Source organism: Schistocerca americana, chromosome 1 (genome assembly GCF_021461395.2).
Source record: "Schistocerca americana isolate TAMUIC-IGC-003095 chromosome 1, iqSchAmer2.1, whole genome shotgun sequence".
NCBI classification, from domain to species: domain Eukaryota; kingdom Metazoa; phylum Arthropoda; class Insecta; order Orthoptera; family Acrididae; genus Schistocerca; species Schistocerca americana.
The window spans coordinates 1,040,320,978-1,040,336,046 of NC_060119.1; the positions used below are offsets into that span (position 1 = coordinate 1,040,320,978).

General features: G+C 42.0%; 1 protein-coding gene across 1 annotated transcript in view; it reads left to right on the forward strand.

Moving 5' to 3' along the window:
• LOC124549386 (phospholipase B1, membrane-associated-like) overlaps positions 1 to 15,069 on the forward strand; it is a 107,164-nt gene that overhangs the window by 75,489 nt on the left and 16,606 nt on the right. The gene's annotated exons all lie outside the window — the stretch shown is intronic.

Sequence of the window (15,069 nt, forward strand, 5' to 3'; positions counted from 1 at the left end):
TCCATCCCCGAGGCAGGATTCGAACCAGCGACCTCAGCGGTCGCGCGGTGCCAGACATGAAGCGCCTAGAACCGCTCGGCCACACTGGCCGGCTCGTGTAACAGGCTCAGCTATTTTTGATGCAGTTGCTGCTTCTGCTCCTGTGTTGTAAGGAGTAGACAAGTATCACCCGGGGGTTGCCGACTGTTTTCTAACAATCTGAAATAAAGACTGCGAGGGGGCTCCTTCCTTGTCCCCATGTTATTGACTCTGTGCTGACAGAACCATCATTATACTTAAATTTGACGCTACCATTGTTATTCCTGATTATTCTCTCACAAACGTCGTTATTTATACATTTGGCATATACACTATTCACTACATTATTAATTAGAATGTCACTTCCTCTCCGATCAAACCATATTATTAATACTCCATATCCGAACTGGGAGAGCGATCAGCCTCCCGGTGTTCCATTCAAAACTAAATTTCAAGGTTTCCCTCCTCGAGGAAGACATATTACGTACAGTTCAGTTGACACCTTTCTGCATACAAACGACACTCCCCAGTAAACAAAGGCTCCGCTACCAACAGCCGCAGCGTACTACCGCACGCCACAGCCTAACAAAATTAAAACGATCACTTTTGCGAAACCCATAATTCCAATCCATTGTGACGCTTAAGTCTGAAACTTAGCTCAAAGATGCGAGCAATCTTCCTCTATAATGGTGCAAGAGCGTGGGGCTCTGCTACGTCACCCTCGGACTCGATGACGATTTATACCGCGAGGTGTTGTTACATGCAAAAATGGGACATAGCTCAGAAGTTTGACTGACGTGTAAGGTCGGTTAATGATATCACGTTGGCACCATATCTCACCAAAATTTTGCCCAGTGCCACCGTGGACGTGTCACACGATAGGAAGGACACACAGCCTTCTTGCTCACATTTCACCCCCTCTTTTGACGTCTCCATCATGGAGGTCGGAATCGCGACGCCCAACGTTCAAACCACTCGGTTACTCAGTGTTCTTATGAGTGGCAGATGGAAATATTCCAGACACACCGCCACCCATACTCGACATGGAAAGATCGCAGGCGGTGATATAAGAGGGCGTCAATGAAACCACCTCTTTCCCCGCGGCATTGATTCCCACACATTTCATTGTCGAAAGTGATAGTTCGCAGTGCGATGAGCGCAGGAAGACTTTCTACTCAATCTTTGACACTGCTGACGCCCTCGGGCGTTTCAACCCTTCTCTGAGGACATTGTGGAGGTGTATCCCCACTGAATGTAATCACACCTGTTTGGAGCGCAGCGCGACCGCATTTTTTACTATCGTGTTCAGGTTGGAACCACTAGGGACTGTATATTCGACGAAATTTGAATCTGAGCCGAAGCGGCTAAGAGCACTTATAGTTTTTCAGCACTTCTACTTTTTCAGCGCTTCTACTTTGTGTCCTGCTGCGGCGTGATCACAGGGGGATGCGACATTGACACAAGCGTGAATAAAACGGCAGAAGGACTCTCTAAGACCCCCCTCCCCCCCCCCCCCCATCCCTTCGGCAAAACTCTCAGTGGCACCCGCCCTCCTTTACCGAGAATTTATAAACGAAGAGTTACGAGAGTCCCAGGAGCTTGCAGGCAGACTTCACTGCTGCTCTTTCGCCACCAGACTGCTGCTCCTGCACCTGATAGTAGACCACTCCGAATGGAGAGTGTCGAAGGAGTTCCTGGTCGGCCAGTTCTTGACGAGTTCTGTATGTACAGGTACATTTTTAAGATTCTCAATAAATGTAGAAATTTGCCACCGCGGGTTTTCCGCAATGGTGGGTCTTAGAGGAACCCTTAGTCGTACTTTTTATACGTTAATGATGCATCTCCACGTGATTCCGTCACAGGAGGACACAAACTAGGGGTGCAGGAAAAGCATAACCACTCTTAGCTGGATCATTTTCAAATTTCGTCGAATACTTTTGGACGGTCCCTAGTGCTTCCATCCTGCACATGAGAGCAAAAACTGCAGTCCCGCCCATCTGATGTTTTCCTAAAAGGACAACAATTACTGTCTGTTTTTGTACAGGTTACGTTTTTGTAGCTATTCCTCTCTTCCCGCTAAGTGTCTTTTATTACCCTAAGTTTATGTTTTTCCTCTTTGCGTTTGGAGCATTGACGTCTTTGTGTAGCGCCTAGCTCACTGCCGAAGCAGATCGGGCCACCTGGTGGTCCGTCGTCGCTGCTGCTGGCTTCCCAGACTTGAAATGAACCTATTGTAAGATTGCTGCCACGCTCCATAGAACCATCGGGCAGTATCTTTTATGCGATCCCGTATCATGAAGATCCCTATTTCCTAATGCAAGGCCCTGGTCGGGTAGTGTCGCTGTAGGTGCAAGCTGAGTCGCAGAGCTCTCCCTTGGGGTCGACGTATGTGTGTATCGGCTGCGTTCCCCCACACTGCAGACGCGTATTCCAGCACTGGTCGGATCAGTTAAAGATACAGCGTAATTCAGCAGTGTGGAGGAAGCGTCGATTATGGACTGAGTAGGGGATATAGCGCCTTAAAACGTCCATGCGCTTTCGCCCAGACGTCACGGATGTGCGGTTTCCAGGTGATGTGCCTATCGAGAGTTACCCCTAGATATCTAGCCGTGGGAGACCAGAGGATGGGGCCTCCCATGATTCGCAACGGCTGAAGGTCCATGGGCACTCTACGCCGCGTGATTACGACGGCCTGGCTTTTAGTGGCACTGAACCTAGGCTGCATTTCGTAGCCCAGACCCCGAGGACGTCGCATGCCTCCTGTCAACGGCGGCGAACGACGTTAATCCTTGCGTAGAGTGCGGTGTAATTCGTGTATAGTGCAAGGGATATCCTGTTGGTGCGTCGCACGTCGGATGTATACTGGGAGTACAGCAAGGGGCCGAGAACCGACCCCTGCGGCACTCCCGCTCGTGCAGGCCTATTTGTTGAGCTGCAGTCTTCGGCACGAACGTGAAACGCCCGGTCACGCAGATATGACGCCATGAGTCTGACGTGCGACGTTGCACTCCCAGTACAAAAAGTTTGTAAAGGGGCATTGGAGAGGTCAAGAAATACCGCCCCTGAGTGCTCTCGGCGCTCCAGAGTTTCCCATCGCCTCTTCGACAACACGCAGTAGTTGGTGTCGCGTGCTGTGGCCGTGCCGGAAACCGAACTGTTCTGCGGGAGTCAGCCCTTCCCTGTCCAAGTGCTCCATGAGACGTTTGATATAGATTCTTTCGAAAGCCTTAGATATAACAGGGAGCTGTGTTCCAAATGGGTGCGATCATATTCAGTGTGGATGCAGCCCCACAATATCGTTAGACCCCCAAGGATGTCAGCAGTGTCAAAGGTTGTGAAGAACGTCTTCCTGTGCTCATTCCATTGCGAACTGTCGTTTTCGTCCGCAAAATGTGTGGCGATCAACACCCCAGTCATAAGGGTGGTCTCATTGACGCCCTTTATGCCACCCGCTGCTGTCTATCCGTGGCGATCCTGAGCGTGGTGTGTGTGGAATCTTTTACTGGGCCACTGACGAGAGAACCGTGTGATTTGGCTGGGAGTTGTAGTTCTGACTTCCATCGGAGATGCGTCAAAAGAAGGGATGAAATGTGGGTAAAAGGGGATGCGATAATGTTCCCACTGTATGACACGTCCACGGTGGCTTTGGGCAGAATTTTGGTGAAATTTGGGGCCAGTGTGACATCATTAACCAACATGAACTTCTGAGGTATGGATCTTTTTTGGCATGTGTCATCACCTTGCTGTTTGAAGGGTCGCACGGGGCTATACGCTTTTGTACTGGATGGAGGCAGATTCTACGCACCTTTGAGCAAAATTTAAAACTTAAGCGTCGCCACGGGTAGGAATTACGGGTTTCTGAAAAAGTGGTCTTCTAATTTTTTTGCGCAATGTAACAGTACAGAAGTCCAGAATCATCATAAGTGTCACCTGGATAAGAATAAAAAAAACTTTCACAGGAATTATCCACTCAGAAAAAGTGTTCAGAACATAAGATTGTGAACGATATTTGAAAAATATGTTTCAAAAAATTGTAGAAGCTATAACGAAACATGGGAATGTACAAGAACCAAGAAGAGACAATAAAAATGAAATGTCAAGAGACAAGTATCAGGATTAAAAAGGAGTTAAGGCAGGGATTCAGTCCTTTTCCCCTCATTTTCAACCTGTACTTCGTAGAAGCAATGACGGAAATAAAGGTTATGGATTGGGATTAAAAGTCAGGGTGGAAGATTTATCAGTGATAAGATTCGCTAATGATACTATTATCCTCATTGAAAGTGAGAGCGAATAATAGCACCAAACGAATGTAATGTACCGTCTAATGAGCACAGGATATGGATTGAGAGTGACAGAAGTAATGAAAATTAGCAGATATGAGAACAAACTCCATTGTTTTCAGTTACGCCACTGCCTGCAAAAAGCGTTTTCTGTCGTCGAGGAATTGAACGATTCATAGAACGTTCCGACCGTTGCTTACAGAGACTTGGTGACTATACTGAGATATAGCGTCATGTATCTGCGTTACTTTGAAGTGTAGTGCAGGATTTAATAAGTTACTTGGCCTGCCCTCATAATTCATCGCTTTCTTTCTGAAGCCCTCTCACAAAAGTCCACGTAAAAGGGTACTGTGCTACTTACAAAAATTGCTTCGTCGAAGTAAATCATTTTACATACATGAAAAACTGTGTTATACTGCAGACCTATAGCGCGTAAAACCGTATTTCGCACGGATGTCGGCGGCGAAGTGATGGCATGAACTGCACACGAAGGGCAATGCGTGGCCACAACGTTACATGAGCCCTCAATCAGTCTGTCATAGTACTACCTTTTTCGTCGTTACTATTGATAAATTTGCACTGCCACTGCTAATCTTGGCTTCGGTGTAAAACTGAATGCGCAACACACATATGAAATTCGTCCAAGTAGACACCATCTGAACCTGAGTACATAACGTCTCTGTTAGTAATTTACACAGCTACATGTTGTTAATTAATTATTTAATGGTTTGGAAATTTTTTGTTCTCAGCGAACGTTACATGACAATTTAATGCTATTTACATAGTGTATATTACACAGTATAGCTGCTGTCATTCCAAAGACTGGTTTGATGCAGATTTCCATGCTACTCTATCTTGTGCAAGCCTCTTCATCTCTGAGTAACTGCTGGAACCTACATGCTTCCGAATCTGCTTACTGTATTCATCTCATGGTCTCCCTCTACGGTTTTTAACCCCCCCCCCCCCCCTCCCTACTTGTCCCTCCAGTACTAAATTGGTGATCTCTTGATGCCTCAGAATGAGTCCTACCAACCGATCCCTTCTCCTAGTCAGGTTGTGTCACAAATTTCTCTTCTCTCCAATTCTATTCAGTACCTCCTCATTAGTTACGTGATCTAGCCGTCTGATCCTCAGCATTCTTCTGTAGCACCACATTTCAAAAGCTTCTCTTCTTGTCTAAACTGTTTATCGTCCATGTTTCACTTCCATTCATGGCTACACTCCACACAAATACTTTCAGAAAGGACCTCCTGGCACTTAAATCTATACTCGATGTTAACAAATTTCTCTTCCTCAAAAACGGTTTCCTTGCCATAGCCCGTCTACATTTTACACCCTCTCTACTCCGACCATCATCAGTTATTTGGCTCCCCAAATAGCAAAACTGGTTCTAATGGCTCTGAGCACTATGGGACTTAACTTCTGAGGTCATCAGTTCCCTAGAACTTAGAACTACTTAAACCTAACTAACCTAAGGACATCACACACCTCCATGCCCGAGGCAGAATTCGAACTTGCGACCGTAGCGGTCGCGCGGTTCCAGACTGTAGCGCCTAGCACCGCTCGGTCATTTCGGCCGGCAAATAGCAAAACTCATTTACTGCTTTAAGTGTCCCGTTTCCTTATATAATACCCTCAGCATTACCCGATTTAATTCGACTACATTCCATTATCCTCGTTATACTTTTGCTGATGTTCATCTTGTATCCTCTTTCGAAGACACTGTCCATTCCGTTCAACTGCTCTTCCAAGTCGTTTGCTGTCTGTGACAGAATTACAATGTCATAGGCAAACCTCAAAGTTATTATTTCTTCTCCCTTGAACTTTAATTAACACTCCAAATCTTCGTTTTGTTTCCTTTACTGCTTGCTCAATATACAGACTGAATAACATCGGGGATAGGTTACAAGCCTGTCTGACTCCCTTCTCCACCAACTCTTTCCTTCCCTGCCTCCCCGATTCTTAATACTGCCATCTGGTTTCCGACTAAATTGCAAACAGCCATTCGCTCCCTGCATTTTACCTCTACCACCTTTAGAATTTCTTCTGTATACGATTTATGTTAGTAATTTATATTCTTCTTTAAGTCTGAAGGTATTTCGCCTGTGTCATACATCTTGTTCACCAGATGGAAGAGTTTTGTCACGGCTGGCTCTCCCAAACCTATTAGTAGTTCTAACGGAACGTTGCCTACCACTAAGGCCTTGTTTAGACTTATGTCTTTCAGCGCACTATCAAATTCTTCACACAGTAATATATTTCTTATTTCTTTTGCATTCACATAATGCAGATCCAACTAATACAAGTTATACAGTACAAGCTAGCCAAATAAATGTATAAAGTTTTCAAGTAATTTCGCGTTCGAGAAATTTTGTAACTAGCTTTCAACAGTACATTGATTTGACATACAGTATAGATTCCTGCCACGCAATGTATATCATAGAATTCTGTTTCCTAAAATCTACAGTCCTACAGAATCCTAGCAATGACGTGTTCTGCTTGTACTGTTAAAAGATTAATTAAAATTACGATCGTGATTTCGACGTATGTGCCATTTTCAAGCGCTAATTGAGCGTGTGACATTTCTAAATAGTAACTCAACGTGACATACGTCACTACATATTCTTTACTGTTAAGAGGAAATCGTGCCCGCGCTGAAACATATTCACACATCTGTTTAACTTTAAACGGAAACTTTATTTTTACACACGTCATGTGAAATATATCAGTTTTGTTGAAACCGAAGACTATGTCTTCTTAACACTAACGAATAAAGTTTTGACGCACTTAAGGGTAAGTTATCATCAGCAAATGGCATCTATGTCGAAACTGTGATTGTGAGATAAATCAGGCCGGTAACAGTTCAGATGGAAATTGTTGCCGTTTCTGGATGACTATGTAAGACCGAAAGGCGACGCTTATCCCGATCGTGAAGGCCACCTGCTGCAGTGGTCCAAACGTTGGACAACAACAGAGTAATTGGCCTCTTTCGAGTGCGAAAGTCGATTGTGCGATTATAATCCTCATAAGGAATGACAAAACCTGACGTACAGAACTTATGTGAAAGAGTAGAAAACCGCTACACCGTTAACCAAAACAACTGAATAATAGACACGAACAAAGGTTAACAACATAGTTACATACAACAGCGGGACAGGTAACAATGTTTATACCGGCTTTACACGGTTAATTTGCAACTGTATTTTATATTTATTCTTGACTTGCTGTCACTTCTATCAAATGACGATGCAGTTCGTTGTAAGCACTGTTACCAGTTCCCTTGTTACTGCTCGTAATTGTTAACTTTTCTTCGCACCTATTTTTCTGTTGATTTGATTAATTGTGCAAGGGTTTCTGCTCTTTAATCTCGTTTCCGTACTTAAACAAAATAGTAGTAGTTTTAACACAGGCAGGCTTTAATTGTCAACACAAGACTGAAACTATCCATTTCAGCTATTTTAGTCTTCCTCATGATCAATGACAACACGATGTTTTTATTTATTCGTTATTCACGCCCAATGTGCGAACACATTTACTGTGTTTTGCTACGTTCTATGTAAATACTTCACGCTCACTGGTGTAACGAGCTACCCAAGGTTTCATCCGTCTAATGCCGGGCAACCTTATGTAAGCTTTGGTATCTGTTGTTTTATTGCACGGATATGTAGCTTTTCATTTGTTAGCAACACACTAGAACTACGCAGTTTAGTTTCTTTCTAATTCTTTTTGCATGCAATGACAGCGTGTTGTTTGTTGTAAGTGCTTTTATTCTGTAGTTATGATCATTTTGTACAGTCAGAATTACCGGTTGTGTTATGGTTATAACTTTTCAACGAGGTCAGAACGATAAACGTCCTCTTCATGGACGATAATGTCCATCCTATCAGTTGCTCTAATGGATGAAGTTTTCGCCGGTGAAATTATCTAACACACGGACAGGTCAGCAATTTGAAGCATACAGAAAATGCCTGGGATACACTGGAGAATTGAAATACGGCCTGTCAGGTGTCACCAAGCTTTCTCGTAGACCTCTGCTCATCTCTCCTCAGGACTGGAATTTCACCCTTTGAACCACCTCTTAGAAATCCACGTCGCTCCTAAACTTGTGAAGTATCGGATGGTAATATGTCTCCTCTTAAAAGCTTTGTTATGAAAACTATTGTTCGGTTTTATTAGTATTTTTTCGTTTAAATGTAGCGTATCTATCAGGGTTATACCTTTGGGGGACGCATGTTCGATGGGCGTTGTAGTGTATACAGTGCAAAGATTCTGATTCGAGCACGTGCTCGCTTTCAAATCATTGAGTCAATGGAGTCAGTGAAAGCAGTCTGGATAATGAAGAGAGGAGCTACGTTGAATCATTGTGAATATAAAATGTGAAATTTATATGGGCGATAACTGTTGTTGTTGTGGTCTTCAGTCCTGAGACTGGTTTGATGCAGCTCTCCATGCTTCTCAATCCTGTGCAAGCTTCTTCATTTCCCAGTACCTACTGCAACCTACATCCTTCTGAATCTGCTTAGTGTATTCATCTCTTGGTCTCTCTCTACGATTTTTACCCTCCATGCTGCCCTCCAATACTAAATTGGTGATCCCTTGATGCCTCAGAATATGCCCTACCAACCGATCCCTTCTTCTAGCCAAGTTGTGCCACAAACTCCTCTTCTCCCCAATTCTATTCAATACCTCCTCATTACTTATATCATCTACCCATCTGATCTTCAGCATTGTTCTGCAGCACCACATTTCGAAAGCTTCTATTCTCTTCTTGTCTAAACTATTTATTGTCCACGTCTCATTTCCATACATGGCTACACTCCATACAAATACTTTCAGAAACGACTTCTTGACACTTAAATCTATACTCGATGTTAACAAATTTCTCTTCTTCAGAAACGCTTTCCTTGCCATTGCCAGTCTACATTTTATATCCACTCTACTTCGACCATCATCAGTTATTTTGCTCCCCAAATAGCAAAACTCCTTTACTACTTTAAGTGTCTCATTTCCTAATGTAATTCCCTCAGCATCACCAGACTTAATTCGACTACATTCCATTATCCTCGTTTTGCTTTTGTTGATTCTCATCTTATATCCTCCCTTCAAGACACTATCCATTCCGTTCAACTGCTCTTCCAAGTCCTTTGCTGTCTCTGACAGAATTACAATGTCATCGGCTAACCTCAAGGTTTTTATTTCTTCTCCATGGATTTTAATACCTACTCCGAACTTTTCTTTTGTTTCCTTTATTGCTTGCTCAATATACAGATTGAATAACATCGGGGATAGGCTACAACCCTGTCTCACTCCCTTCGCAACCACTGCTTCCCTTTCATGTCCCTTGACTCTTATAACTGCCATCTGGTTTCTGTACAAATTGTAAATACCCTTTCGCTCCCTGTATTTTACCCCTGCCACCTTCAGAATTTGAAAGAGAGTATTCCAGTTAACGTTGTCAAAAGCTTTCCCTAAGTCTACAAATGCTAGAAACGTAGGTTTGCCTTTTCTTAATCTTTCTTCTAAGATAAGTCGTAAGGTTAGTATTGGCTCACGTGTTCCAACATTTCTACGGAATCCAAACTGATCTTCCCCGAGATCCGCTTCCACCAGTTTTTCCATTCGTCTGTAAAGAATTCGCGTTAGTATTTTGCAGCTGTGACTTATTAAACTGATTGTTCGGTAATTTTCACATCTGTCGACACCTGCTTTCCTTGGGATTGGAATTATTACATTCTTCTTGAAGTCTGAGGGTATTTCACCTGTCTCATACATCTTGCTCACCAGATGGTAGAGTTTTGTCAGGACTGGCTCTCCCAAGGCTGTCAGTAATTCTAAGGGAATGTTGTCTAGTCCCGGGGCCTTGTTTCGACTCTGGTCTTTCAGTGCTCTGTCAAACTCTTCACGCAGAATCATATCTCCCATTTCATCTGCATCTACATCCTCTTCCATTTCCATAATATTGTCCTCAAGTACATCGCCCTTGTATAGACCCTCTATATACTCCTTCCACCTTTCTGCTTTCCCTTCTTTGCTTAGAACTGGGTTTCCATCTGAGCTCTTGATATTCATACAAGTGGTTCTCTTTTCTCCAAAGGTCTCTTTAATTTTCCTGTAGGCAGTATCTATCTTACCCCTAGTGAGATAAGCCTCTACATCCTTACATTTGTCCTCTAGCCATGTCTGCTTAGCCATTTTGCACTTCCTGTCGATCTCATTTTTGAGACGTTTGTATTCCTTTTTGCCTGCTTCATTTACTGCATTTTTATATTTTCTCGTTTCATCAATTACATTCAATATTTCTTCTGTTACCCAAGGATTTCTACTAGCCCTCGTCTTTTTACCTACTTGATCCTCTGCTGCCTTCACTACTTCACCCCTCAAAGCTACCCATTCTTCTTCTACTGTATTTCTTTCCCCCATTCCTGTCAATTGTTCCCTAATGCTCTCCCTGAAACTCTGTACAACCTCTGGTTTAGTCAGTTTATCCAGGTCCCATCTTCTTAAATTCCCACCTTTTTGCAGTTTCTTCAGTTTTAATCTACAGTTCATAACTAATATATTGTGGTCAGAGTCCACATCTGCCCCTGGAAATCTCTTACAATTTAAAACCTGGTTCCTAAATCTCTGTCTTACCATTATATAATCTATCTGGAACCTGTCAGTATCTCCAGGCTTCTTCCATGTATACAACCTTCTTTTATGATCCTTGAACCAAGTGTTAGCTATGATTAAGTTGGGCTCTCTGCAAAATTCTACCAGGCGGCTTCCTCTGTCATTTCTTACCCCCAATCCATAGTAACCTACTACGTTTACTTCTCTCGAACGGAAATGCGATGAATGAAAGACTATCACTTCGAGATACAGAGGAAAATATTGTTATAATTTGTTATTAAGGAAGTAAAATTCGAGTTTAAAGTGGCATTCGAGTTTAAAGGGGCACAAGTGGTTACGGTTAATAAGCATGTGTGAATGATGAGTAACAGTAAATGGTTTATGCTACGTTTCAGCTAAATTTTTGTGACTTACGCAGCCAGTATTCCAGAATGACGCTAACAAAAGGGAAAGTAGTATTTTATGTAATGAAGAATTGCGCATACAAACTGAAAGTATTGGGAATGAAATCCTTATCTCATCAACAATGACCATAATTGCTTATTTGGTAGTCTGAAGAAAAGCAGAAGGAAAGGAAGTGGATGAGGTCGATGGGATGAAAGGAGTAGAGAGAGGTGGGAAGCAACAAAGAAGGAAAGGCAAGGGAGAAGAGGGGGATGATAGGAGGCTAAGGAGAGTCTAGACTGAGGACTGTAGCAAAGTAACCTGTATTCCTTATGTACAAATGTGCAAACCAATGATGAGCATAAAATACAAGCTCTGCATTACAATTAATATTTTCCATAATTACACAGAAAATTACTATCGGAAAATTTGTACCATAAAGTAACATTACAAAACCTAGGAGCTGGGAATTAACCTTATCAAGCGTAGCGAACTCTCAAGACACGTAGGCCAAACGTTTCAAACGATACTGTGAATGGCCAAATCCTGTATGAGTAGTCTAAGCACACAAATCTTTCAGAGAAGCAATAGTCTTATCAAAAATAAACTTACCGAGAGGCATCCACGGCTATGTAATTTGTGAAAGGAAGGACATAGGGGAAGGGGTGAGGAGGGCTAAAGTGCAAAAGACATTTAGGATGAAGAACATAGCCAATAAGGTACAATCAGTCTTTCAAACATACGGAATATAAAGGACCTTAAATTACAACCTTAATACAATGAAAACAGTAATTTGGATGAAGTAACACACTACAGTGACCGCTATGCAACCCAACGCGTATGAGCCGCTCTCAAGGCTAAAAATAGTAGGGGGTGAGCAGAGAGGATGTGGAGAAAGGACAGGGATGAGATTAAAGAAAGGAAAGAATGGGACAAGGACAAATAGAAAGGGTGGGCAAATTAGAGTTGCAGTTAAGGTGAGGGAGCGTAAAAAGAACGAAAAGTTTTGGAACGGAGGGGAAAACTGGAAGGGGACAGTGATGACGGGGGGAGGGGGTGGGGGAGATGAGAGACTCCGACATTCTAAATAATTGCAGAAGTGTGGATTACAGCACATTCCTAAAGAGAGCAAAGAATCTGTTAAAACGAAAATCTACCTGTTCATTTAAAATTTTAACACGTTCTTTTATTTTGTTCTTGAAAATCTCCAATTCTTCCAAGATTTCCATCTGCTAACCCTTTGTTGTATAACGGAGGATTTCTAATCTATATTTTCTACAGAATAGCGCTCCTTTTGAAGATGCTGGCCGAATGCTGTCTTATTGTTCGGATTAACATACTCTTTATAACGGAGATAAAATTTTTACCTGTTTGGCATATGCAGAAGGACTCACAGGAATGAAGTTGTAACTGACACACCCCCCGAGGAACGAAATTTTTCGCATCGGGATGGCTTCCCTGAGCATCCAACTCGTGTTTTAATTTGAGTTTAAGTTGGTAGCTTGTACGAAACGCAACTTTAAGTCTTTTTGGAAAAGCGCTGGCCAATGAATCTGACATAGAAGCCCTATATTGTATTAACAGATATTTCTTAGCTCCATTAACCCGTGGCGCCCATCCTGCCTATGTTTATTTTAAAGCCTAATGACCGAAGACTGTTCGTGGCCATTGCCTAAAGCTACTTGTTTGAAAATATTGAGCTATCTATCAAAGTCCTCTTAGTCCAATGGTGACTTTAATAAGCGCTTAATCAACGAGTGAAGATAATCAGTTTTGTGTCTAACTCGATGGTTTGAATCATTGCAAGTGATCGCGTCTGACGTAGTAGTTTTTCGGAAAATAGAAAAACGAAGGCTCTGATCTGTCCTAGCAACACAAAAGTGACCTTACTATCCTCTTCTAGTTCTAATGTATATCTGATTTTTGGATGCTGCTCATGGAAGTTTTGAAAATATGGTTACCTTTTACAATAATAAAAACATAATAAACGTACCTTTGATGGAAGGCTACGTCACTGAGAGGTTACAAACGCAAATCGAAGGCTCTGTTCTCTAATCATTCTTGAAAATATTTGCGAGCAATCCTGAGAGAGAGAGGTACCCACAACCAGGCCATATGGCTACTGATACTCATAGCGTCGGAGCTAGAGTAATTGTAAGATAAACTAAAACAGAGTAGCTCTAGAAATTCAATTTCACCATGTAACCTCCCCACAGAAAAATAAATTGAAAAATGGAAATGGAGCCATGTGTAACCTCCCCACACAAAAAATGTTAAATAATAATGAAAATGTGCCAAGTGTAAACTCCCCACAAAATAATAATTAAATGAATTTTTCTAATATTGTAACCTCTGAACAAAATTGGATCCCATTTATTGTCTGTGTGCAGAAATGCATTCACATTTAATTTTACCACAAAAATCTATTCTCATTTAATGTCAAATTCGAAACAGGAAAATTCCTAAACACCAAAATAATAAAAAAAGTTTTGTAACCTGATAAATTTTATGAGGACAGCAGCGCTGACCTTCGGCCCTGTATTCTGAATAAAAAAGCAAAAATTCTTACCTCAATAAAACTGCAATTATATCTGCTCTTAATTAAACCTTTTTTTTGAGACAGCTTCGTGCAATGCTGGGGTATATATTTTTTGATTCTTGGATGCAATGATAATGCATTTGAAAAATTCTTTAAATTGAAATGAATGTTTTTTTTTAAAGAGTTGCTTTATATTATAAAAATTATTATTGGGGCATTTTTTTTGAACAAGTTAAATTACAATTAACATACATTATTAAATATGCGCAAGGCTGCTTCTTTACCTTCTACAACAAAACTCATCCTCCAGAATCCTGACCAGAGTCGCGAGCAGAGCACACAGCCGACGCATGCCGACTCCCGCCAACTCACGCAGACTACACCAGACTACTACCGGACTCGCTACTACTACTGTCCACTCGCTACTAAAGCCGACCGACTACTACTGTCGACTCGCGCAGACAAGCGCAGACTAGTACAAGCAACAACTAACGATAAACTACTCTCTGGTCAGAGATTCTGTCATGCCCCGCCCATCGCCGGCAAACCATACGTCTTACAACCATTGTTCAAGATGGTATTACAGAATATATTACTCCTGATAATGCGAAAGTCACATCAGTGGGAATGCTGGAATGCATGTATCTTCTTAATAAGCATGTCATCGTTTTTTTTACACTCCTTGATTTAAGATTGAGGATTTCTCTGGAAACAACTTTTCCAGGAATAAAAGAATCACGTCCCGAAGAGGGCGTGACGTCTCCTAGGTTCCTTAGTAGTTTCCATATTGACCAGTATCGTTTGTTAAGTTTCTTAAAGAACATTAATTGAGACCATACACATATGTACCAACTTTGTTTGCTACTACTTTGGACAGAGATTTTACTTGGCAAATATTGGTATGTACTGGTTGTGATATTCTATCCATTTATGCTTTACACTCGTATGTAAGATAAACAGGTGTTTTATATATCGTAATTTTGTCTTTTGTAAATAGATTGGTTTGAGAATTGTCGTAACCCGAAACCGATCCCTGACTAAATAAACATCCACTTCTGGCTTTCTCATTTCACATCAAAATATAAAATGAGTCTCTGTCCCGTTACACCCAGGACGCTAAAGTTATGCAAAAGGATTAGTGATTGTAAGAATCAGATCGGTCTCACATCCTTCTTAACGTGGCGCGTTCAACCTCCACGTTGCACTTTCATTACCACCATTTCGTTTTCGAAGTTA